Source organism: Balearica regulorum, chromosome 6, assembly GCF_011004875.1.
Source record: "Balearica regulorum gibbericeps isolate bBalReg1 chromosome 6, bBalReg1.pri, whole genome shotgun sequence".
NCBI lineage: Eukaryota > Metazoa > Chordata > Aves > Gruiformes > Gruidae > Balearica > Balearica regulorum.
The window spans coordinates 39,453,936-39,478,560 of NC_046189.1; the positions used below are offsets into that span (position 1 = coordinate 39,453,936).

Sequence of the window (24,625 nt, forward strand, 5' to 3'; positions counted from 1 at the left end):
ACCGGCTAAGCAAGTCACAGCGCTGCCAGGTGTATTCTGGGTTTGACCCTTTCTGTGGCAAATTCACAGGGAGCTTGGACTGAAGAAAGACTAACAGAAGAAAAGAAAACAAAACAAAACCAACAAATAGAAAGCAGTAGTAAATATAACAAACCCATCAACACCTGAAGCACCTCCTTATCCCGTTCCACGTTGTGCTCCTTGTCCGTGGTGACCCCCACCATCAGTCTGCTCTGCTGCAGACCCTCTTCCCCAGCTGCTCCTGGGCTCTGATTTCAGGAGCCAACTTTTGTCCAGTTTAAAAATCTTTCATCTGGTCCAAACCATTTTACCCTTTTCCCCAAGGATATCCGTGGAAGTCTTTGTATGGAGGTTTCCTGTTAGTGTCCAAGCGGTCAAAGGGCAATTAGGTTTTTGTACGGTCATCAACTTTGGTCCTGCTATGTAGAGTTGAATTAGCTTAATCCTTGATAGGCAACACAGCATCTGCTTCTCTTCTCCCTCCCACCCCCTTCGCATACACGCACAAAGACTCACTATATTAATAAATTCTTCACCTGATTAGTCTGTGTGCATGTGCCTTTGAGTCTATTTTGTATGTAATCTCTATGTGTACATACGTATGTACGTGCATATGTGCTCTTCATGTGTGCCAGCGTACCTTCCCCTGATTACAGACAAACAGATGTTTATATATAAAATGCATATTACAAATTTAAATTGATACAGGAACATAAATCTGAATAAATCACAGCTAAGCTGCAGCTTAAAATAAACATTCTGGAAAAAATAAGCAAATAATTTTTTTTTTTTTTTGGCAGAATGTTTATTTATTTAACAACAGCGATGCAGTTGCTTACACTTTCTACAAATGTTTTATCTCTTCTTCCTCCGCACCTGTCCCTGAGTGAATAGAGCCACATCTGTCTCATCTTGGCATAACAAGTACACATCTACATCTGTGAAAGATGATTCCATTTTTGAAGGAAACACTGTCTACTTTTACACTCCTGCAGTCTGCTAGAAATTATTACACAATGGATTTTGTGTCTTGCAGGAAGGCTGCTAAATAGTGAAGAGCGAGTTTGGAAATGATACAACAAAAGTAATGCCCTACTTTAACAAATACATAGCGAGATATAGATATATATTTATTCTAAACTTTCTGGATCAGATAGACTCACTGATTAACGCTACCTTCAATGTACTGTTTCTAGCATAGCGGACTCTTACTTAAAAAGCTAGGGAAATGGGAAGAGCACAGGCATAGTAATGGGCTATAGATGCTTTCATCCATCAGCTTTCAAGTCAAAAACTAGATGAAGGTGGTAGTGATGGAAAAAATAGCTGCTGGTTGTTTAGTGACATATACAAAATAAGATAATGGGCTCTGGACAACAGAAGGTGGTATTTGGATCATTTTCCAGAGGTCTCATACTGCAATCTCCTTGATGTGACCCTTCCAAACAAAAGTCATAGGTGGTGGGGAAACATAGCCCCAGCCTGATCCAGGGCACGGGAGGATGCGTCGGGGTGGACCATGGCCAGGCAGCTTGCAGTGGTGGTACATGGTGTGTGAAGACCCTTGGTCCTCTGGGAAAACCAGGCCTTGGCTTAGGGTCCAGCCATGGTATCAGCATTGACAGTGGGGTCTTGGTTGAGAGCAGCCACATGCTATCCAGGGTTATCTTATTAATGACATTCAGTAGCTCATTAAATAAATGAAGAGGTGAGCTTTGGCTGGTATAGTTAAGGGTTTAATGAGGTAAAATAGCAAAATAGCCAAAAGTCTCTTGCTGGCTGCATCATCAGTGATACTGAACTGATGAGCAGCAGTTGTTAAGCACTTCTTTTATGGGCTCGGCTATCAAAGCTGAAGTAAAAATAGAGGTGAAGTGTCCTGAAGCTCCTCTTTCACTGTCATATTTTCCTCACCAGTGCTACCTCCCCTGCGCACAACAGCTCTTGTAGACGTGTACTGGAAGCTGTAAAAGCCGCGCAGGAGGGTGATTCACCCGGGCAAGTTTGCTCAGCTTCTCACCTGGAGGGATTAGCCCACTAATCCAACACGTTTGTGGGACCTCTGCTATCTGGTATGGACTGTGTCGTGCCTTGTGCCAACACGTCTGTGCCTGCTGACCAACCAGCTAATGCGGTATTTTCACTTTGTATGGATGGCAGAGGAATTTCACTGAAAAATGAGGCCTGGCCAGGAACTAGAAACTTTGTCTATGGAGAAAAATCTGCCTGTAGTAAAATTTCCATTCACCGCTTTCCATCACTTCCTGGCCATTTTTCATCCTTTGCCAACTTGGAGATCTGTGCAAAGTGTGAGAAGGCTTCCTTGCTTTCTCACCCACTGAGAGCTTTCAAACTTAGAAAAAAAAGTAAATACAGAAGTGACAGCGTTGCTTTCAAAGACGAATGTTATTTCTCTCTCAGACTTTCTGTTGCGTTTCCTTCACTGTGTTGTAGGACAGAGAAAGAGTAAGAGCAAGACAGATTCACTCCCCTGTGATTTCAAAACAGTCCAAAACACGTTTGAATCAGAAAGAAATCAATAAATGTTAATGAATTTGATTTCAGAAGTGAATTATTTTACGGGGGAAAATCAGAATTCATTATCAATTGTAATTAATGTCATGGTTTAAAACATATACGAAGATCCAATGAAAAATCATCCTGATTGCTATATCATTCTAAGACTGCATAGTAGAAAGGGACCGATGGGACCGATGATTTTCACTTAAGGCAAGTATGGAGGGGAGAGCACAATTTGTACTCGGCTACACAGTCCCTCCATATAGTATACTGAAGTATTGATACACAGGTCTCAGATGCCATGATGCCAACACTCTTTCCTCTTTTTTTTTTTTTTTTTTTCTTTTTTCCAGCATTTCATGCACTATCTTTAGGCTTTCTCAAAATTAACTGCTTGATTTACCCATCCTTCCTGGGAATTTATGATTCATAGCTTCCCTTTCCCCCCCCCTCTCTTCTGCCAGACCTTTCCAACTCCCAACTGCTGTTCTATCTTCTATATTAAGCACCTCGGGCTCTGATGTACTTGACAATGCCCTGTACTTTAAACACATACACACACACACAAAAGCACACTAGTGATCTGAGATATTTCTACGATGTGACATATGTACACCAACTTCAGATTCCAGACCTTTCACAAGCTTAATAAATACCTTATATTTAATTTTGTATCTTCTTTACATTTTTTAATATTATTTTTTAAAAGGAATGAAAAAAAAATCCATTGACAGTTATATAATGTGTATTATTTACTTAATAGCTGTTCTGGTCTGTTGGGTAAATATATAGTCAGGCAGCTTTTAAAAACACGTATTACGTACCCAAGAGACCAGAGAGACTCTGAAGGAGCTGTTCCAGTCTATTGGGTAAATATGTATTTAGGCAATTTTTCAAAATATGTTAAAACTCCTTCAGTGCCATTCTGGTCAATTGGTTAAATATGTATTTAGACTTCTTTTTTAAATGCCTTTTATGTAGCTGATAGACTGAAGAAACTGTAACTGCTGAATATTTTTTCATGATTTTTACCTATGGGTATTGCTCATAGTTGCTTCCTATATTTCAGCTCCGTCCCCTGCTGTTACATCTATCGCATCACCAAGGAAGAGCTGTGTGGCACAGACATCATCCCGAGACCAGTGGCACAAGCGAGAGCGATACAGATTTTTTTATATATGAGCAACGTCATGAATGATATTAGTCCTTCTGACTGTCATCCTTGCTCACTGAAAGTGATGCTCTACATACATTTTTCCTGCATTTGGCTCTTTGTCAGTGGACTGACATACTTTGCATTGTGCTGTGCTGGTTAGCCTGATGGATATTTTTAAACCAGCCACATTTTTCGATATTCAGAGGCACAAAATGGCATTCTGAAGCCTTACTGTCAGTTCTGGGGTGGTTTATGTGAGTGAAGTTTAGCACATGCTTAAGTATGAGCTAGATCAGGACTCAACCAACAAGACTTACATCACTTTAAATTTAAATACATGCTTTAAAAAAAAATAATATATATATATATATATATGCCTCCAAAATCTTTTTAGGTGTTCAAGGTGATAGGAAAATCAAATCTGATGGCTGAGCTGTAACACAAGTTTCTGAAAATCTTAATGTAAAGTAGCTGTGACAGATGTTAGCATGCTGGGGTTTGTACAACTTCTGCTATATTTCAGCTGAAGATATATATTTACATCTAGTTCTTTCTGAGTGAGCTCTGGTGAGGATTTTACACAGTGATAGAAGCAAGGGCTGGGCTTAACACAGTGGCTCAAGGAAGGCAGATGGGGAAGCTCTGCCAGGCTCGTTCCTATTATACCACAGCTTTCGAGACAATTATATTTGCTCCATGGTTCCCTCTTTGCCTGGCCGTCCTTTATGGATCAGACATCTCCATTTCACTGCTGTTGTAAATTAATCCAAATTTTATTGGTGTAAAAACAGGACTAAACAAATATCTCCTCCTTTTATTCCCACTGCATGAACCGACAGAATAAATTCCTTTTCAGTTTATTCCTTAATGATAAATTATTAACTCTCCACATAGAATCGATCATGTTCAGCCTGCAATGGTCCATTCATCCCCACAGTATCTTCATTTGCCTGTGCTGATAATTATTTCAGGAAGGGCAGGTCTTCGCCTGCTTTCTCCAGGTGGGTCCTCAACTTTCCTTGCAGTTTAAATTGCTGCTGCTAGTAGCCTGCTCTTGATCTCTGGGTTTTGAAACCCACCTCTTGTTCTGTTTCAGGACAGGTTTGCATTCTCCCTTCACAGCAAAAGTATGTTACTCACCCATCCGGGTATTAGAGAGCTTGTTCTAATTTGGCTGGGTTCCCCCCCCCCAAAAAAAAAAAATTTTGAGATAGGTTATTACAATTCTTAACAATTTTCATTTCCTTGTATTACTCTTTTTATGTTTTCCTTGAATCACATTTTTCATTAATAAGATAGCTATTGCAAATATTTCTCTCAAATGTCTTCAGAAAGTTTTAATTACATTAGCTAACTAGTAACTAATGTGGAGATGGAAAAGACAAAGAGGAGAAACAAGCATGGGAAAATGAGGATTACACATGTCTGCTCTCACGTGCCCAAGGACAGGTAAATGTACGTGTGGAGATGGAAATAAAAAATTGATGGGCTATATATATTTTAAACAGGCACATGCTAAGCTAGAAATATTATTGTTGAAGTCAGTGGGGACACTTAAATTGAAGCAAAGTGTAAACCTCTACAGACTGGAGTAAAATGATGTCACCATTTCAAATAAATCAACTACTTTGTTTTGCATTAATACAAGTTTAATACAGGTTTAATTCAGAGAATTTTTTAAAGAAAAACAAATGTGGAAAAATATTGATAAGAATTCTGACAAGGAATATTAATAAATGAAAATGTTGATAAGAACTCTGGATAAATTTGATGAGTTATTGCCAAAATAACTAACTTTATTGTCCAAATTATTAGACCAGCTGTAATGCTAGTATAAAAATAACAGTGCATTTGAAGTGATGCTATGTCACTCACATAATTTCATAAACAATGATCAAATCCCATCAGAATAAGAAACATCTTGTCTGTCAAACATTACGAGATGCTTTCCAGATCCACCAGTATATCCAGGCCTTTCCATTAATCAGCACATAGGCTTTTTTCTTTTTAAATCATTGAGCTGGGAGATGCTCTCAACAGGAACTGTTGCTGTGTAACATACTCAAGCCTGAAATGTGATTCTATTTTTATAATACAAGGATCCCTGCTGGCTTAGGGGAGTGCTGGTAGGTACTATGTCCAGATCCGGATGTTGAGCTTATTCTGTAGAAAGGGTAAAATTCCATTTTTTATTAATATTCCAGTTTGTTGGGGTTGGCAGAGGCCAAGGGGTTTTTTCACTGACTTACTTCATAAGTTATTGGTGAGGTTTTTCTTTTCAAAGGATACTCACGTCTTGCCAGGTGAAATGAGGGTAAACTGTAACTGGAGCTTCTGAAATAACTCTGCCAAACTGCTTCACTTCTGCCTGTTTAACCATCTTCATGGTCCTCTCCTAGATAAAAAATGAACTTAATCCATTTCTGTACCAAAACCATCACTGAGCCAAAGTGTTTAAATTAAAAAAAAAAAAAGAAAAAAGAAAAAAAACCCTTTAAAAAAATTAAACTCTTGTATGTCTATTAAATATCTTTACAACACACAAAGTATAAAAAGAAGAAACAGCCACCATTTCTCCGTAGCCAGGAGGTTTCCCTGCTTGTACATGGCGGTAACTATAACAGAGGGCAGGATACTGGGTTAACCCACTATCGGCATAACCTGATTCGGCAATTTCAGTGATCCTAAGAATATTCTTATTGTATCAAAATGTGTGACAGCCTTCTGATGGGCACAAACGGGGGATGAGATCAGACCCAGTTGCGTTAGATTAAATGGAAATGTGATGTTTTCAACAGTCAAAAAATGCTGGAGACATCATCAAAGCTATCAGTGCCCATCTCTCCACAATCTCTACTATGATCGTTTTGTTCCTTTACCATTGATCTACTACAAAACTGAAAATTAATTTAAAGGAGGAAAGATCTTCAAATATTTATATCTGAGTATATGAGCAGGCAAAATACAGACTGAGCACAAACAGCTTATTACAATAGCCGAGATGAACACTAAACCTAGGGACTGGGCCAAATCTCATAAAGATTAAAAAGGCAACCTTGCACTGACTGCGGTGGACATCAGATTCAGCCCAGATTTTGTGTCTTCCTTCTAGATCTGCGCTCACACACATTTTCTTCTTGTATTTTTTCCTGTTGCAAAACTTGTTGCTTTTATCGCCAGAAAACCTTGCACATCTGTTTGATTTGTGAAGGTGTCCTTTGGTCAAAGCAGCTGGAGCCAAGAAGGGAAGGGAAAAATGCCGGTTGATGCGGAGGCGTGGGTACACACCCACGGGCGCAGAGGCGGTACAGCACGTCAGGCAGCGCATTCATTAGCTTAGCAGTCACCCAGACTTTTCTAACAGACATTGACTTTGTATCATGTGATATTAAATAAACTCGGTATCATAAAACTGATAAAAGGAATTGTTGTATTGAAGCTGACTGGACTCAGCCGCTTCTGTACTCTGTCACCACCCAAGAGAAAATAAAGGTGCTAAAAACTACCTGAATCTACTGGTCTTAATGTACCAACTTTCCCCTCCACAGCACACACCAGCATATCCATGGTCTCCTCTGCCTTTGAAATATGAGTCTGTCTTCCCTTAATCTGCTCTGGACACCACTCAAAACCTGAAATGGATGTTCTCCATCACCATTAAATTTCAGAGTTTGACTGTTTTTCTCTGACCTCTGCAATGCAGCAGAGGAAGCAGAGACTCCTCCTCAGGATTTCTCTACGTGTGTATGCGGGGAAATATATCTTTCTCAGTCACAAATAAGCATGGATGTGTACACCACCAGGACCATCATTGGTTCTGGGAAGACCGAGAGAAGGAGACCAGTACTGAATTGTCCCCTGGATATGGAGACACGTTTTAAGTTATGAGGGGACCCCGGTGAGAACGATGCAGATCCACCACAGCCAGTGGGAGTAATTCTAAAGGGGATTGAAAGAGAAAAGCCCTCCCAGTGCCAAAAACTACTCTTGCTCTCATATCTGTGGCACACATGGATGGACTGCGTTCCAGCACATTTGAGCACAAAGCTTCTGACTTCAGGAGCTGGTGAGCCTCAGGCTGGGGTAACAACTCAGCACCTCGCCGTTGGGGAGCGGAGACACCCTCCAGCTTTGCGGGATGCTCTTATGCATATCTGAGAGCATAAATGTGGTTCTTGTGGGACGTTTCTTTTTCTAATTTTAGTAGAATATTTAGAATAGAGAGGTACTTCCTTACAGTACCTCATGCATTATCCACTGATAAGAAGTAGACATAAATTCTGGTTTTTAATCTTCCACCATGTTATTCTGAAACCAACTTAATATGCAACGTGAACGACACTTTATCATATCGAACTTAAAACCCCCAACTTTTAGAATTGGGAGTGAGCATACATTTATGAGAAACTAATGATAATGAGACTCATTGTGTTGATTTGCTTAAAAGTAGGTGAAATATTGTTTTAAAATACCTTCAGAGTCCTACATTTGATTTTTAGCTACAGTCTAAGCACTTGAAAAACCTTTGATAGGCATATTTGTATGATATATAAGAATTTAAGTATTTATCTCTCTAAAAAAGCGAGTTTCCTTGCTTGTGAGAAATTTTCTTACTGGGAAGGTTTCCAAAACCGCTCTCATGTAGCTTCATGGAATTTTCTCAGCTCTTGTGTTTGCTCCTTCTCCACACCTCTTCCTCAGTGCAGAAAGGCACATCTGTCTGTTTTCTGCCTTATCAAGCAGACATCTACATCTGTGAGGAAAACTCCACTTCCTCAGCTAAAAACCTGTATCTGATTGTGGTAATAAAGCACTACTTCCTCAGTTCAAAACATACATCAGACAGGACCAATTACTTCAAATGAGTCATAGCAACAGGCAAAGCAATAGTCGTCTTTTGAAAGCCTTTGAACTTCTACCGCTTCAAAGGTGTACTAAAACGTGGTTATGAGGCGATTGTCTAAAATTGCTAAATTACCAGTTTCCAAGCTTTGACGTTTGTTATTTTGAGTAACTAGACAAAGGAAAGCAGTTAGTTCACCCGCTGAGAAAAAGAGAGCAAAACAAAAAGATATTTCCTAGGTGAAAAGAGTTCTTAATACAATGCATTCTTGAACACAAAACAGAAAAATACTTACGCTTTAATCAAATAATATAATTAGATTATCAAAAAATATACAATAATAACGTGAAATGCAAACAATATGATCCAAAGCTACTGAGTGAATTTAACAGGCTTTTAATCACATCCTGGAGGTCAGAGAGGCTCAAAGTGTTATTAATGGGAATCAAAGCTTTTCACCTTTAGGTCACCAATTTGAATGTGGCACAGTTTGGTTCTGACTGAACGTCATTACCATCTGGTAATTACTGGTGAGGCTATCTGACATGGGCTTGTGGTCTCAGCAGCCCCAAAGGACAGGTATTTGCACAATCCGGTGTGAGTACGCGCCTCAACTGCAGTGGGCAGTGCTGGACAAAATGGTGCCATAGACGGAGGTCTGATCCAACAGAAAACAAAAGTACGTGCAACTCACAGCTCTTACTTCAGTAAGACTTTCAGTGCTTTCTGCTACTTCCAAGTAGTATTAATTACACATGTGAAGTTATTGTCTAAAATTGCCAAATTAATTGTTTCTGATATACCAGTTTTCACTTTTGTTATGGTGGACAGAGCATTAGTAATGCATTGTCCTTGATGGTGGTGGCCTTGTCCTGGCAAGAACCATGCACATTGACAAAAAGATGCAATAAAACTTTTGTTACTCTAGTTGGTTAATAGCTATTCTTTGAATGGATTCATCCAATCTCTATAATTGTCATAATCATTAAATTAACTTTAAAAATACATTAAAGAAGAATCCTATATACTGAACATCATAAAGCATATTATTACTACTTACTCTCCCAAAGACCTTTGGGTCTTCATGATGCGATTGTTATTCTAGTTTTATCAAGAATCTTCCAATATTAAGACCGCATTTAAATAAATACAGCTTTAGTTCAATAGTGTATTTCTGATTGCTTCGCTTTCATATTGAAACACTGAGTTTTAGTTTCATTATGAATCATTTTATTGATTTTTTTACCTGTTTTCTTAAGAATGAAGTTAACAAACAATGTATTAGGAAGGCAACTGATGCAATTTATTGCACTCCATGTCAAGTGACGAGGAAGCTCTGGCTCATCAACATTGTGGTATCCCTATGAGAAGACCACGAAAGCTGAATTTTTCCATACAGGTGGATACTTTTCACAAGCCTCTAAAGAAACAAGGGAATTTTTTCCCCTCACGTATTTTTGCATCATATTTATATGTCAGAAAGCGTGGTAGTAGATCCTCTGAACTTCCTTTAGTGAGCTCTAAATCCATTCAGATTTGGGTACAACTTCCATCACAGCATGTTCTGTTTGATTATGGTTTGTTCAGGGGGTTGTGGGTCTCCTCTGAGCTCATTAGGAACAAATAGTAGAGAAAGGACTCAGACATTCTTACTTTTATTCTAGAAGTCTGGGTAGGAAGAGTCTGGGTAAATCCAGGTGAATAACTCCTGAATAAAATATTTATTTTCCTTTTCATTGGATCAGATATATTTATTCATTAGTTTATTTTTAATCAATTATTGGAGTTTGTTCCCAGGAAGTTCATTGTCAAAATTCAACACTGACAACTCAAGCTACCTCACCCAGATATTACTGGACGAGGCAAACATGACATGGTCCCATTCCCTAACTGGTGTATCTCTTCAAATCTGTCTTTTCATGCAAATACTCACCTATACGAAATTAAGGAAATTAACGTTCCATTAATGTTTGGCAATATCTACATTAAAACTATTGTTTCTCTTCAGATCTTGTCAGAAATAAGTTCATATAACTGTTCAATTAAAGAAATGCAACAAAAGAGAGGCAGAGAAAATTCATTTAAAAATTCCAATAGTCACAGCGGAGATCTGTTCAGGGCTAGAAGTCATTTCTGGCTTTGGTGAGAAGAAAGCCTACAGGCACTTCTTTTTATGAGTAAGTTACATCTGTTCAGGCACTGTACTTTGCTAACACCATACTTTTGTTTTTTTAGACTGAAGATCCTTCAAGTCTAGCAGCTCAGATGCTTGTATCCGTCTGTACCCTTTTGGGTAAATACCTGTCACTTTAGGCAGTCTTCTCTGATTATCTCCTCCACAGTGAGGTTCAGATTGCCCCACTAACACACTGCTTTCTCTCTTCTGGCACATGGTCAAATGCCACCAACCCAAGACCTTAGGCTTCACTCCAGCTAAGGAAATATCAGTTTGCCTCCAACAGTTTCTGCCTTCCCTTGCTTATAAAACTCAAAGGATCTCTGAGATCATTTGATGGAGCAAAGGAACATGGACTACCTAGTCAGTCTCTCCAACTAATTTCTGTGTCTACCTCTTTGCCGGGCATGTTTAGATGTGTACTGTGAGCAGAAAAAGCAACACCTTTTTAAAGACCTGGGTTTGTAACCTTCTCTGATGAATAATGTTATGCACACAAGGCATACATCTTCAGTGTTATACAGCATTTGAGTTGCTTACAATTCTTTCTACTGAACAGAAATCTCTTCACTATATTTTCAGGAATCAAACAGCAAGAACTTTTATACGAAGCTAGAGCTTCAGCTCAGCCCTGTGTCAACAGAAATGCACTGATCCCTCCAGGGAAATAAATTTTACAAAGCAGCTATTCTTAAGCAACCATTGGTTACTAATCTGGAAGGACCAAAGAAAGGTAGTCAAGGTCTTTGCCAGGGGTTTTAAATTGTCACTGCAATCTAGACCAATGTTAACTCATTTCTCCCATGCACCATTCTCTATGCCAAGGTCCAGTCTGTGTTTTCCAATTCTCCCAGAGCACAGCCACCCACACCCATAGAGACTTTATTCGTGACACCCTTGTTACACCCCAAACTGGTTCAAACGCCACTTTCCTAGAAAAATAAGTTAACATTATCATTATTCTTAAATATTGGTAGTTTCTCTGAAAAAGGATCACCAGCCTGGAAAAAGATGAGAAATATTGGCAGAGCATATAAATTGCCCATGAATTTCCTTTCATCGCAGGACAATGAATGCAGAGAACCAGAGTACAAACAACCATTTGGAGGAACTATGTATGTTCTCTATACTTTGATACAACTCCGAGTGATGTTTTCTGTCATCCTCCGAGGATCCGAATTTATGAGCACATCAGCGCATACATTTAAAATGAGGATGCCCAGATGGAGAAACCCTCTCACCAACAGTATGAAATACCCATCTGCTCCATATTAATACTCTTCAAGGGATTATTGTTTCATGCTGCCTGGCTTTTACGGTTGGTGTTTGGAGGCTGGGATGTAGGAGTGCTTACCAGTGTGGCTCTGGAGTGAGGGTTAGGTCGAGCCACTGTGGGACAGTGACAAATCAGGGCAGTTGTTTGAAAGCTCTGAGATGGCCCATTCCCAGCAGAAAGAATTTTGATAAGCAGAGAGTCCCCTTACGGTATCAGTTTGGTCAAATAATATGTTTATGGCACTACTATTAGATCAAGAGAAACAGTTAACTGAAACATGACATGCAACTGTTAAAAATAATCCACTATCAAACATCAGCTAGGGACATTGAAGGGAAGAGTTGACGTTTATAAATAAAAAATGATGTAAAAATTAAACAAACAACACATGGAGACTCTTTCAGGTTTTTTTCTTTCCCCCGGTTTCTTACGTTAAACCACACAATAAATGGTTTTTGAATTCGAGAGGTTTAATCTATATGAAGAAAGGGAATTAGAGGCCGATTCAGGGTTTGGTTTTTTTTTTCCCTTTCCTTTCCTGGAGGTCTCTTTTTTATTTTCTTTCCAGGTATTGATTCTGAAAGTGATATCACACCAGAAGGTGCATTGATATGGTGTTGAGTAACAGAAAACTGCAAAGACTCCTTACAGTATAATCAAAGCTTCTGTCCAAGCCCCACACTCTGATGAAATCCAATCAATAGGGACGATTAAATGACACATACAGAGCCATCAATATTAAATACAGTCCATTTCCTGTACAAGAACGGTGCAATGTAAAGTGGATGAGATAAAACTTGAATAGGCAGGTTATTTACGATGCTTGTACAGTATTTAAGCAGTGATGAAAGTTGGAAGCACGCATCATTTGCATATTACAAAAAAGCAAATAAACTTTTCAATGCACGTAATATATAGTTTGGTGGGTTTGCAATATTTTGAAACAGTAACTTTCAAAAGTTAGTTTTTGAGGAGCAAAGTCAGAGAGGAATTTACTCCAAAATGAAAAATCATAGATTCTACAATTCTGTGATTTTGCCAGGTCACTTGATTCCTACAGAGCTTTTTCTGAAGTCCAAATGATTTCCTTTTGCCTGTGCAGTGGAAGACAGGGTTTGCAATAATTCATTGCAACTTTAGTCTGTGTTCTGACTCCAGAGGTGAGGAAGAACTCTCCAGGAAGTGTTGCAATTTTCCACCAGAAGCAAACATGCAATATTTGGATGGGTTTGTTCAGTAACACAAACACTTAGGCACATCCATGCCGAAAGGCAGGACAAGCTAGCCAAGACCAAGCAGCAAGTCCACCTGGCACGGTGCACTGCTGTGCGATGCAGGGTTGGCAGCATGGGTCCGAATGTGGGACAGTCACGTTGGCTTGGCACTGCCCTTGGCAGGACCTGTCAACTCCCAGCTCCAGGCTGGCATAGCCTCAGCTGGACCTGAGCAGGCACTTCCAAAGCTGAGGGTCGCAGTGGCAGAGCAAACTCTGCTCAACTTGAGTGCACCAGCTTCATGGTCACTGGCAACCACCTTTATTTTTATGCTAAGTAGAGTGAAGAAGATGTTCACCTCCTATGTTGTTCCTGATGTTATCCTTTCTGTTATGAAACTGATCTGAAGAAGATAAGAATGTAAAGATGATTGTAGTTATGAAACAAAGGTCTTAGAGAAAAAAAACCCTGACTCCCAACAAGTCCCTCCCATCAAGGGCAGTGGCCATACCAAGCACATGCCCAACACATGTGACGTTTGAGGTTTTCAGACCTCCCAGTGGCTGCTAGGGCTGCCAGAGGTCCCAGCAAAGGAAGGTTTTCCTTTGCTGATTTGCCTTGTCACCTTGCCTTCAGAGATGCGCTGTGGTGCTCTCTCTGGACTAGGGAGAGTCCACCAGCTGAGAGTGATACCTTTTGGTAAACTCCTTCTACCTCTCTGCTGTGCCACTCAAAATGCTTTCACCAGTTCTTACAGAGTCCACGTGTTGCAACATCTGGAAACCGTATCTCATAAGTCTGGTTTCCTTTTGACATTTTTCTTCATATTGTGATTTCACAACACGCAGGTGGGAAAATGAGAAAATTAGAGATCTGCTAGCAAAAGCAACCAGTTGCTAAAAATATACAAATAGTTAAAAATATGGATCTCTGGCAAAACGGACACTGATACCACACTGCCTTTTGTTCTTGAAAAGGAAGAGAAAGGATGAATGAATTCCCTTCAGAGGGAAGGCAGACAAAAGCAGCGGAAGACTGGTAGAAAGGTGCTGCTATGCTACCCCTTAGCTCCACACTGTTCATTGTTTCCACACATGAATCTTCATCATATTGATTGGTAAATACATCTTCTTTTCTCCCTTTTTTAGCATTCATTCATTCTTTTTCAACATTAAACTTTCACAGTCCTTTTGAAGCTAATATAGATAAAATTCCTTATCACCAAAACTTGCACTGGTTTGAATGGAAATCTAGTAGGACTGTTCACAAGTTTAAAGTTAATCTTATATTTATGTCCTTTGTTGTACTGGGCCATAAATGTTTGGTATCTTCAGGATGAAAAATCTTCATCTTAACACAATTTTCTAGGATTTTCTTAAAAACTCCTCAATAAAAGTTTTATAGAGAAAGTGAGCCTGAAAAATGTTCTTGGAGATGACACTACTCTCTGCCAGGACACTTTCACAAATAGTGTGGGGACAGCAGGTTGTTTGCCAATGAAAAGCTACTTTCTCTTGACAAAATTGAAAATTGATGACAAAGTGATTGGGTATTTCTCAAAATGCTGTCAAATGTAATGACATTGGGTGTGTTCCAATTAGTTTTGTAGGCTTTCGAGATACAGCTCTCTCTCCTTGCCTTATGTGTAAAAACTTTGCGTTGTGAGTCTATTCTGTTGAAGGACAGCTAGAACTGCTACAGATCCCAAAATTTTCTGGGGAGTAAGACTGAGCTGACATATCTAGTCTTGACTAAATAAGCAACTTTCACTTTGCAAAACCTGAGCTTTCTTTTCTGGTTTGATGTGGTGTTATTTATGCACAGTGCAGGTTTGTAGGTCACTTTGCAGGCAAGTGAGTATAGTACAGATTGCCAATAACATAATGAAGTTCATTTTGATTGACCACTAATTAACCATACCCTTAAGAGATGAGAGGTGTCACGAGCCCTGGGACGTACGGAGCATCCCACCACCAAGAGCGGAGGGAAGAAGACGAAGGCTACAGCAGCTTCCACATCCGTCCTCTTTACGCTGGCGGAGCTGGTAACGAAGATCTCCCTCTCTCCCTCGCTATCTAAAGTACAAACAACATAAAGCTGGGATTGGATTGATATGAAATGCTACATAAAATGTTTGCTTATAATTATTTCTAGCACTCTTTTGAAGCTTAGGGATAAAACATTTCTAATTATTCATCAGGCCGTTGGAACTCCTAGGCCTCTGTAATACGAATTTAGCAGAACAACAAATAACATACAGGGATCCAGATGAAAGGAGTGAATTTGAAGGGATTATTACCATAAAAAAGCAAATGACTATTTGATGGAGTTACAACAATACAGAGAGTCAGACAGGGATAGAGAAATAATGCTAATTGATAAATACATAGCTGCTTAAGCTTTAATTTGAGCTGTGGAATAGTTGTAAAACGAGTGATACCTGTAATTTCCTTTTTAAAAAAAGATCACTCTGTTTGAAATGCATATGTAAGGAAAAAAACCTCAAATGCATCTTTTCTGCACCACTCCTCCCAGTTTCACCACTTGCCATTGGACATTACTGTCACAATAAGTAATTCTTTAAAAGTAAGGACCATATTTTTTTTTTTATGGTCTTGGCTGGCTTACAGCTGCAGAAAGATTTGCACCCCAGTTTAGGATGGGAGCCAGTACATCTTCTGCGGGATCCTGTGATCTGCTCATATATGAACCCCATGGGCCATGGGAAGCGAGAGACATTCAAGGAATGAACACCGGCTTTTCTGTTCGCTACAACATAGCACAAAATCCCTGTGTGATTTTAATCAGATTCAAAACATTGCAAAGTAAAAAGCAAAACAAAACAACAGAAAAAAAGACAACAAAACCACCACAAAAACAAAACCCACAAAACAAATCCCAAAGTCAGTGAAAACAGGATTTGTGAACAGTTTGAGGTTCCTGACCAGCCCTTCTCCCTCATTTTTCAATAAGACAGACAACCTTTAGGCAGTTTGTCTAAATAAGGACCCATAAAAGCTATAAGTGGAACCTAAAACACAAAATAGGATAAATCTTCCATATTCGGTTCTGTTACAGGTGATACCACTCCTGCCACACTAGTGGTTTCCCATAAAGATAGTTTTTTGAGGATACAGAAGCTGTGTTGCCTAAATGAGGGAAGGAAATAAATCTGACTTTGTACATACATGCAAAAAAAAAAAACCATGGATAGGAGACTTACCAGCTACTCTGCAAGCTGTGTGCTTCATTATATCACAAATATCGTTTTAAAGGGCAAAGATATGCAAAGCAGATGTATTGTAACTATCTCTAAATCAGAATTTCAATGTAAGACGTTCTTCAACAGCTCAATACAGTCGGTGAGAAGCTTTCTTCCCCTCCTTAATGAAGGTAAAACGTTAGCATTATAAATTGCAGCTTAGAGAAATTATATTCAGACTTTAAAAAAAAAAAAAAGAGAGAGAGAGAGAGAGAAACCGCACGCACTAGATTAGCAGGGGTGGATCGTCTTGTTGAGAGTTGTGCTGCCAAAGCCTATTAAAGTAATTCACGTTTTATACACAGACATTACCATTTTCTCTGAACTATATCGTCCTTGGAGTATTACTCCATAGAGACATCCAAAATCCACTTTAGACGGGGCACAAAGGCACAGTTTGAGCTTTACCTGTGTGACTTGTCTTGCAGGTGACGAGCATTAAGGAGGAAAATCTTCACTTCTGTCAGATAAGCAGGAATTCTTGGTTTCTTAATTCACTTGGAAAGAAAGGATAATTACCTGAACTAAATTTCTGCGCCCATCTCAAATGGACTCTAGGGACAATCCTGCAGATTAATGCTCTAAGAACATAAGATTTAGAAAGGGAACGTAGGGATGTATGAAATAGGATCTCTTTTAACAACCTGGATCAAAAACTGTATCATGAACCGAGGGGAGGGAGAATCAGAGGAAGGGGAAAATCCAGTGCGGCATTAAAGCATTTTGCTGCCTCAGCAGAATCAGATTTTGACAATAATAATGATGATTTTTAAAGGCTGAATTATTTTTTTCCTGCGTTCTGATGGGTTTGAGAGATTTCCGTGACCTGAATGCTTCAGGCAAGATCCTTAGGCGATGTAAATGAGGATTGCTTCTCGAAATACGGACAAATTCATCCCTTCCCACCCGCTACAGCTTTTCTGCTCGTCTGCAGTATCATAATAATCTAGCGATGTTAATTAATTTTTTCTCTGTTTTATGCAATGTTGCCTCTGCCTCCTCCTTGCCTCAAATTGTTTTGCGTTTGTTCTTTTTTGTTGTTGTTATTGCCCCGTGTCTTCTAAGTAAATCTGTGGCATGTTACTTTAAAAAGGAACTAAAGCTTGTGTTCGTAGCGACAGTCGATAACACTACAGCATTATAATCAATTGCTATTTGTAGCAGCAGGACTAGCAGTGGGGGCAGATCAGTGCAAATTACTGTCACCGTGTGCTGTCGTGTAGTGCAGCCAGCCTGTATCACGTAAAACAAATGATGCCATATTCAACGGGAGCAGACAGTACTTAGTCATACCTGTACAATGGCAGAGCAGCACACGCCGGCTCCGAATACGACGGGAAAGTGGTTATAAACCTACAGAATTGAGAGGGGAGAGAAATAAATTAATCCAGCAATGAGTTGTGCTGCTAAGATCCGAGGCTAAACGCTCCTGCTTTCGCAATGGGCTGAAGAATGGAGGATTACAAGTATCTGGGGATCTACAAAAAGGTTAGATAGCTTTTTAGTGAACCCCGATGACGTCTCTGTTGTAGTTTAAACTGATGGTTTGTACAGACGCCTGTAAGCCATGGGGGTCTTCAGTTCCAAACACCTGTTATGATCGATAATGATGCCAGAATGAAATATAATAGCTTTCCCCCCTCCTCTTTCTATAGAAACAGGAGTGTTTGTTACTGCTATAGATCACAGCAATGTAATTTTTTGTCTGTGTTTCATTTGAGAAAAGAGATCCAGGCTCTGATCTCAGTGGGGAGCGAGCTGTTATCTCAGAGCTGTGGTCTGGAAGCAGCAGGTCAAACAGGTAATTTTAAAGATTGAGCTACTCAATTCTTTGTGTTTCGGCACCTTTGTCTCTATGAATTAGGCAATTTATTTGGAACCCTTGCGACTACGGAGAAATGCAAATGATGTTTACTGGGGAGAGAAAGAACTTGCCGCGGACCAAGACCGTGTCCTTTGGAAAACAAAGCCTTGGCTAGCAGAGCAATGCGTGCTTATGAAATTACGTCTGATTACCCGACTGAAGGATTTCTTATTGATCCAGGGAGGTGTTAGACAGACTGGACTGCAACGTGTAGTCCTCCGTTTAGCCTTCACGCAGAGAGATCAGGACGTGGTAAGGAAAAACCAGCTCCAGGACCCCCCACCTCCTCACGCGCTCCAGCCCAGGAGAAACGCATCTCCTGGCGAAAGAGTGATTCGGCAGCAAGGCCAATGCAAACACTGAGCTCACTTCTGGGACTGCTGCAAAGGATGACAATTTATTGCCCGTTTTAATGATACAGTTTGCGATATGCATACTTGCCAACTGGGAACTGGAGTGAGATCAATGAGTTATTTTACGTAGGTCCCTCTATTCTGGGCCAGAATGAAACTGTTGACCTAGAGGTGAAAGTCTCTCATTTTATTTCTAGTCCCTCTGAGTCATGTAGTCACCAGAAATAACACTGACAGCAATAAAACCGAGCAAACAAACAAAACTAAGCAAACATCAAATATTAAGGAAAAAGATTTTGCCAAAGAGGCTCAGCACACGTTTTGTGAGACTGCATAATCTTTGACAGCGAAATCTGGAACATAAAAACCCCCTCTCTCCTGGAGCCCAGTATTCTTCTCTGAAGACAAATGTTTTATAATAAATATTTTTGTGCCTGTGGAGCTTTGCGCAAAGTTGGACATGATATTTTTGGCAATATCCGAATGTCAGTAGGAATCTGAGAAAGTGTCACATACTGTACTCGAGGTGGCCGTTTGGTGAAAGCCATGGGTTTGAGTCTACATGTCACATATGTGATGGGCTGAGCAGAGCAGATCAAGAGAAACAGGAAATTTTCTCGCATTCGGATTTTTGCGCAAGGAATTTGCCTTTAGTATCTGCTTTGATCCACGAGCTGAATTACAGAAATCGCCTGAAGTTGCAATATCTCACTTCACCTTTCTATTGCCAGTTCTCTCTGCCTTGTATATTTTTAGATCCAATATTTTTCCTGTTTAGCAAGTTCAGAATAACTGCTTCTTATTATTACTTCTATTAATATTATGAATAATAATCATCATCATCATGGATTTTTCGCTACCCCTTTAGAGGGTAGTTTCCAAAGGAAATTTCTATGTCTGTTCCTGGCTAGCAGGCGTACTAGTTTGGGAAAAATAATCTTCCACTCAAAGGTAGTTTAACTTCAAATAAGGACTTTTTGGCTCGGAGAATACTAAGGAAAATTGCTTCGTTTTGTAACCATAATTCCTATATTTAAATAAATGGGATTTTCCTTCAGAGATATTTGAACTATGGAATTTTCCTTTGTCAGACAAGAATCAATGGTGTGTTTGCTGCTAATTAAACCAAATAAGTTAGCTGAAAAGGAAAGTAAGTTAATTTTGAAGGACTTTCATACTAAAATTACAGTTTTGAGTATAAGAAGAGAGGAGGATTTAATCTAATTTGTTTTTTTCTTAAATTTCAGGTTTTATGCATCTCTATTATTTTGAAGACTGTTAGGGAATCAGTCCCTGTTGGTATCACATGTCAGCTTCATGTGATCTGCATTTAGGATCCGATTGAATTACCACTGAAGGCAATAGAGTTTGGATTAAAATTTTACGGTACGTGTTTTTGAAGGTCTCAGACAACAAAGATTCAGCTCTAAAACACGATCAACCATTAATTTCAGAAAACTAGCACACATGCAATGAAATCACCACATTCTGTAGTGACAAAATATTTTGCAGAAACAGGGCTGAGATGCTGTTATTGGCTTGGTTTGACCTGATTTTACTTTACACAAATGTAAAATATCAATGGGAGACACCGACAATGGATTTCATAGCTTCGGAATTTGATGTCACTGTTTTTTAAAACACAAGAAAAAAATGCATAACATCAAATGAATGCACTACCTTTTTCTTTACCTTTTTGGTAACTGCATCTTGTTATGATTGTATGATTGAAATATTGCAGGTCACTACAGAGTACAAGCACTGAATTCCTAATGTTGCTATACATTATATACCCCTAAAAACACATAAATTTATAATTATCTGAAAAAAAATACCCCAATACTGTTCTGTTTGAGAAAGACTTTGGGTTTACCTTTTTGGTTTTCTGGTGTTTGGGGAGTTTTAGTTGAGAAACTGGAGCTGCAAAGTTAGCAAAAATCAATATACACTTTGCTGCCGTGGATAGTATCTTTTTTACCTGTTCTGAGGAGCCTAACCACCTGGATATATAGCATAATATTATTCCTAACATTATAAAAAAATAAACTATGTATTTTAATTAGCTTAAAAGGGTCAAATGGCAGAAAAAAAAAATCACCTGTGATACAAAAACTCTGGCTATTATAATGATACAGTGTGTAATTCAATATATCTGTTTAGATATTGACCTTCTGCATTATTAATGGCTTTGAAAAGGGTACTGCTGTCTCGCAACTCTTTAACAGGTGGAAGCCACTGGAAACCTAACATCTATTGGTTTCTATATGCCAGATTACTTTCAGACTAAAAGTCAATGCAAATATGTTTGCAGCCTGAATTTAATAGGTAGTCTTGATTTTGTGGGTTGGTTGTTGGGGATTTTTTTTGCCTAAAGCTTCTTTACTCCCTCCCTCCCCCCCCCAAAAAAAACCCAACCCAACCTATTGTGAAAGAAGGATTTAATTTCCATTAAATCTGTATCATTTGTTGCTACTTAAAGAAGTTCATTTGGATATGAAACATTTAGAAAGTCCATGTCTATCCTTCTGAATAAGCCTTCAGCTTCAGAAAAATCTGAAGCTCAAAGTCTGTTTGGGTGAGATCTTTAGTGAACCAAAGCACTTATTAGATACCTCATAATTTGTGACAGTCATCTGAATCCCTAATTTCAGAGCAGTAATCACAACAAAAATACTATCTTTTCTGTACATTCACCTTTAAACTATACTTTTGTGTTAGATACTATTCTTACATATGATCCCAACACAGAGCATAGGGCCTCCCACACTCAAACACACCGGAAATTCTATAAAAGGAAATTTTAACATTGGTCTTATTTACCTTGGTTTGCCTTCCACTGAAATTAAGTTGTGTTCTGCTGATAAGAGAAAAAATACCCAGCACGAGGTATGTCTGGTTGGACATTAACTCATGTATTTTAAAAAAAAATTCAGAATGCTGTTTTGATTAATTTATATATAAAAAAAATGAAATGCATTTAATGTCTTCCAGTATTTTAAAAAAACATTTATCAGTTAAGATTAGAAACATTTGAAAATCTTTTTTCCCCCATTTATTAATTATGTCATAGAGGGAACAAAAATGACCATAACAACATAATATTCTTTCGGCTGTGGAAAAATCAGTTAAATATAAACCAATATTTTACCAAATATCTTGTGAATATTTCCCCTAAGGGCCAGATCCTGTGTGACTTTCAACATAGCAGAAGGAATTTATGTGCAAATCAACCATCAAGCATAAAACAACAATAGAGATAAGAGAAAAAAAAAAAAACCAACCAAATAAATAAAGGGGACAAATTTTGAATTATTAGATCTCAAAATTCCAAACATACTATAAGAAAGACTACAATAAAGACCTACCTATGTATCTTTTCCTATGGTCCTTTTATTGAATTTTTTAAAAGGCAAATGTACTACACTTCTATTAGGAGAAACCATGAAAAATAGCCATGACCTCATTTGTAAGATCACGAAATATTAGCATTTCCCTTTATTCTAATTGTCATTCTATTTACATATATTATGCTATATTCGATGAACAGTGATGTTTAACTGTTTTGGAAGTGCTGACCTATAATCAGGGAACAGATAAAAGGAGATTTTAATTTCTTTTAAAATATTTGTTCTAATTTTAAAAGTCTGTTTGTAATTAATTTTATTTCCTTAGGAAGTGAATTTATATATTATATGTATTGTGGTGAATACAGAGAAAGTGACAGCATACTGTGGAAATTTCAAATTTGAGCCGACTTCAATAATACCATGATATCATGATATCGTGACTATTTCATTACCTATCATTTATTTCCTACCAATGGCACTAGAAGGTGCGTCAGTGAGACAAGTCAAATTTGTAACTTGTCAGCTGCGGATCTTTTCTTCATCCCAGATTTCATCTGTTAATTGCTCCAGGTCCCAGCACGACGTGCCGTGCGCAGTACAGAGGAGGCCTTTGCTGGTGGCACAGGCTTTTCGTGGATCTGACCTGTTTCTATCCGTTGGGTAAACTGGAAATAGGGGGGGTAGATATTCTGTGATCTGCTATGACATAGGAAAGAAGATCTTTTTCCTTCTTGGCTTAGAGGCAGAGAAGGAAATCTGAGCTTGGATCTGCACAGGGCTTTCCTTCCCTTAGGTTTTCTCACGGGAAGTTGCTCCAGCCTTTCGGCCAAGGAATTCCTGAGTTCATCACAACCACAAATTCATCTGCAAATATTCTCATCCTTCCCAAATGAGCTAGAATTGTCAACTGACCTGTAAAACACAGGCAACCTCTTGAACTTCAGCTATTTTTAAAGTCCGGCTAGATTGAGGTTCTGATATTTTTGTGCTTTTTTTTTTTTTTTTTCCTGCTGATTTTTTGTTGCCAACCAAATCCAAGAATTCAACATGGTAAAACGCATTTGTCTATTCTCCTCAAAACTGTAGGAAAATGCTGACAAAGTCAGAAGAAATCCTACTCATTCGGCTTTCAGCTTCAAGAGTTCTAGATAAGCACACAGATTCTTCTTTCTCGAAAAGAAACCTGAACTCTGATCCTACTTAGGGTTTCACAGATGTAGGTGTGGGGGGGGGTTTTTTGTTTGGGGTTTTTTTTTTTCTTCCCCAGAAGAGCTAAATCGTAGCATCATAGTTCTACATTGATTGAGACATAGGTTATGATTTGCAGATTACACAGAGTTGGCACCAACACATCACTTGCGCACACTTCCAAGAGGCGTGACTGAAAACATGTAACAGAATTTGACTCAGTAAAAATATATCCACTTGTGTTAGAATGATGGTTCTCATTTTCTTGTAGTGCCATGTGTTCCAACACAATGGTTAAGGGTGAATTATTGCTGCTGAGAGAAGCACTATCTTTCTGGTGACTCACTGAAGTCTCTGGCCCAGACTTCAACAGAGAAGTTCTGTCATCGGATTAGGAACAACTTTCTGTTTCACTCGAAACATGCTGACTGGACTGAAACTCTTTGAACAAAGCATGTAAATATACCCAAAGATAGATGCTACATTATATCCAAAATGAACAGTTCATTTGTGAAGCTGAGCTTTACCAAGAATCCTGATGCCGCGGGTGAAGGCAGTGGGCCGGGAGTCAGGAGGCCTGGGTTGATCTCCCAGCTTTGCCAGTTTTTGTGTCACGGTAGGCAAGAGCTCTCCAAGTTCCCAGAGCAACTTGCCTTCTAAGCTTGGGTGAAAATTTGCCTCTAAATCTTACCGGCACTTTTAATGTCATCTATAATATTGCATTGCTTTACAAGTAGGTTGAAACTATCGATGCTTCATTTCTGGCATCCGTTGTACGCACACGTGCCCGTGTGTAGTGGTCAAAGCAACTAAATATTCACCTTTGTCTGCATCCTCAGCAGTAAAGTCAAGTCATCAGCGTCAAGAGGTGGGAAAGGAGAGCAGGACCACCTAGGAGACACAGCTGCAGTCCTAATTCAGTGAACCTACACGAATTAACCAGTTGAGCTTATGGTCTTGATACGAAGGATCAGATATGGTGACTTTTATTCGAAACAATAGATGATGAAAGCAAAATATTCTGCCTCCTGCCTGTATGAATCCACGCAGTCAGGATGTCTTTCCTGTGCTCCGGAGCTACAGGAGGTGGCAGAGAGGGAGAGCAGAGCCGTTTCACGACTTGCTGGATCATGGCTGGCAAGAGCAGGGGCAGGAGCCTGGTTTTGTGTCTCCTAATGTCCAGAGACAGCAATAGGAGAGGACGGCAGGAGAATATTCTGTACCCTTATAAAAAGGAGTAATAACAACTGACATTTAAATCACTCCCCCTGGCAATAAGCAAATGATGAAATACTTGTGGGTCAAATTCTGCCAGTGGTATCCAGTACCAGTAAGGCGGTGCTCAGCAGGAGTATCTTTTTTCTGCATCTCTGTGTTAGAGAGATGTGGCTCCTAAGTGCATTTC

General features: G+C 39.1%; 1 long non-coding RNA gene across 1 annotated transcript; it reads right to left on the reverse strand.

Annotated features, from left to right (window-relative positions):
• Nucleotides 1-226: 226 nt before the first annotated feature.
• Nucleotides 227-7,341, reverse strand: LOC142602283 (uncharacterized). Its single transcript, XR_012835948.1, has 3 exons — nt 7,204-7,341; nt 5,991-6,092; nt 227-437 (listed from the first exon to the last, which is right to left on the reverse strand). It is a non-coding gene; the product is annotated as an uncharacterized LOC142602283 (long non-coding RNA).
• Nucleotides 7,342-24,625: the final 17,284 nt, after the last annotated feature.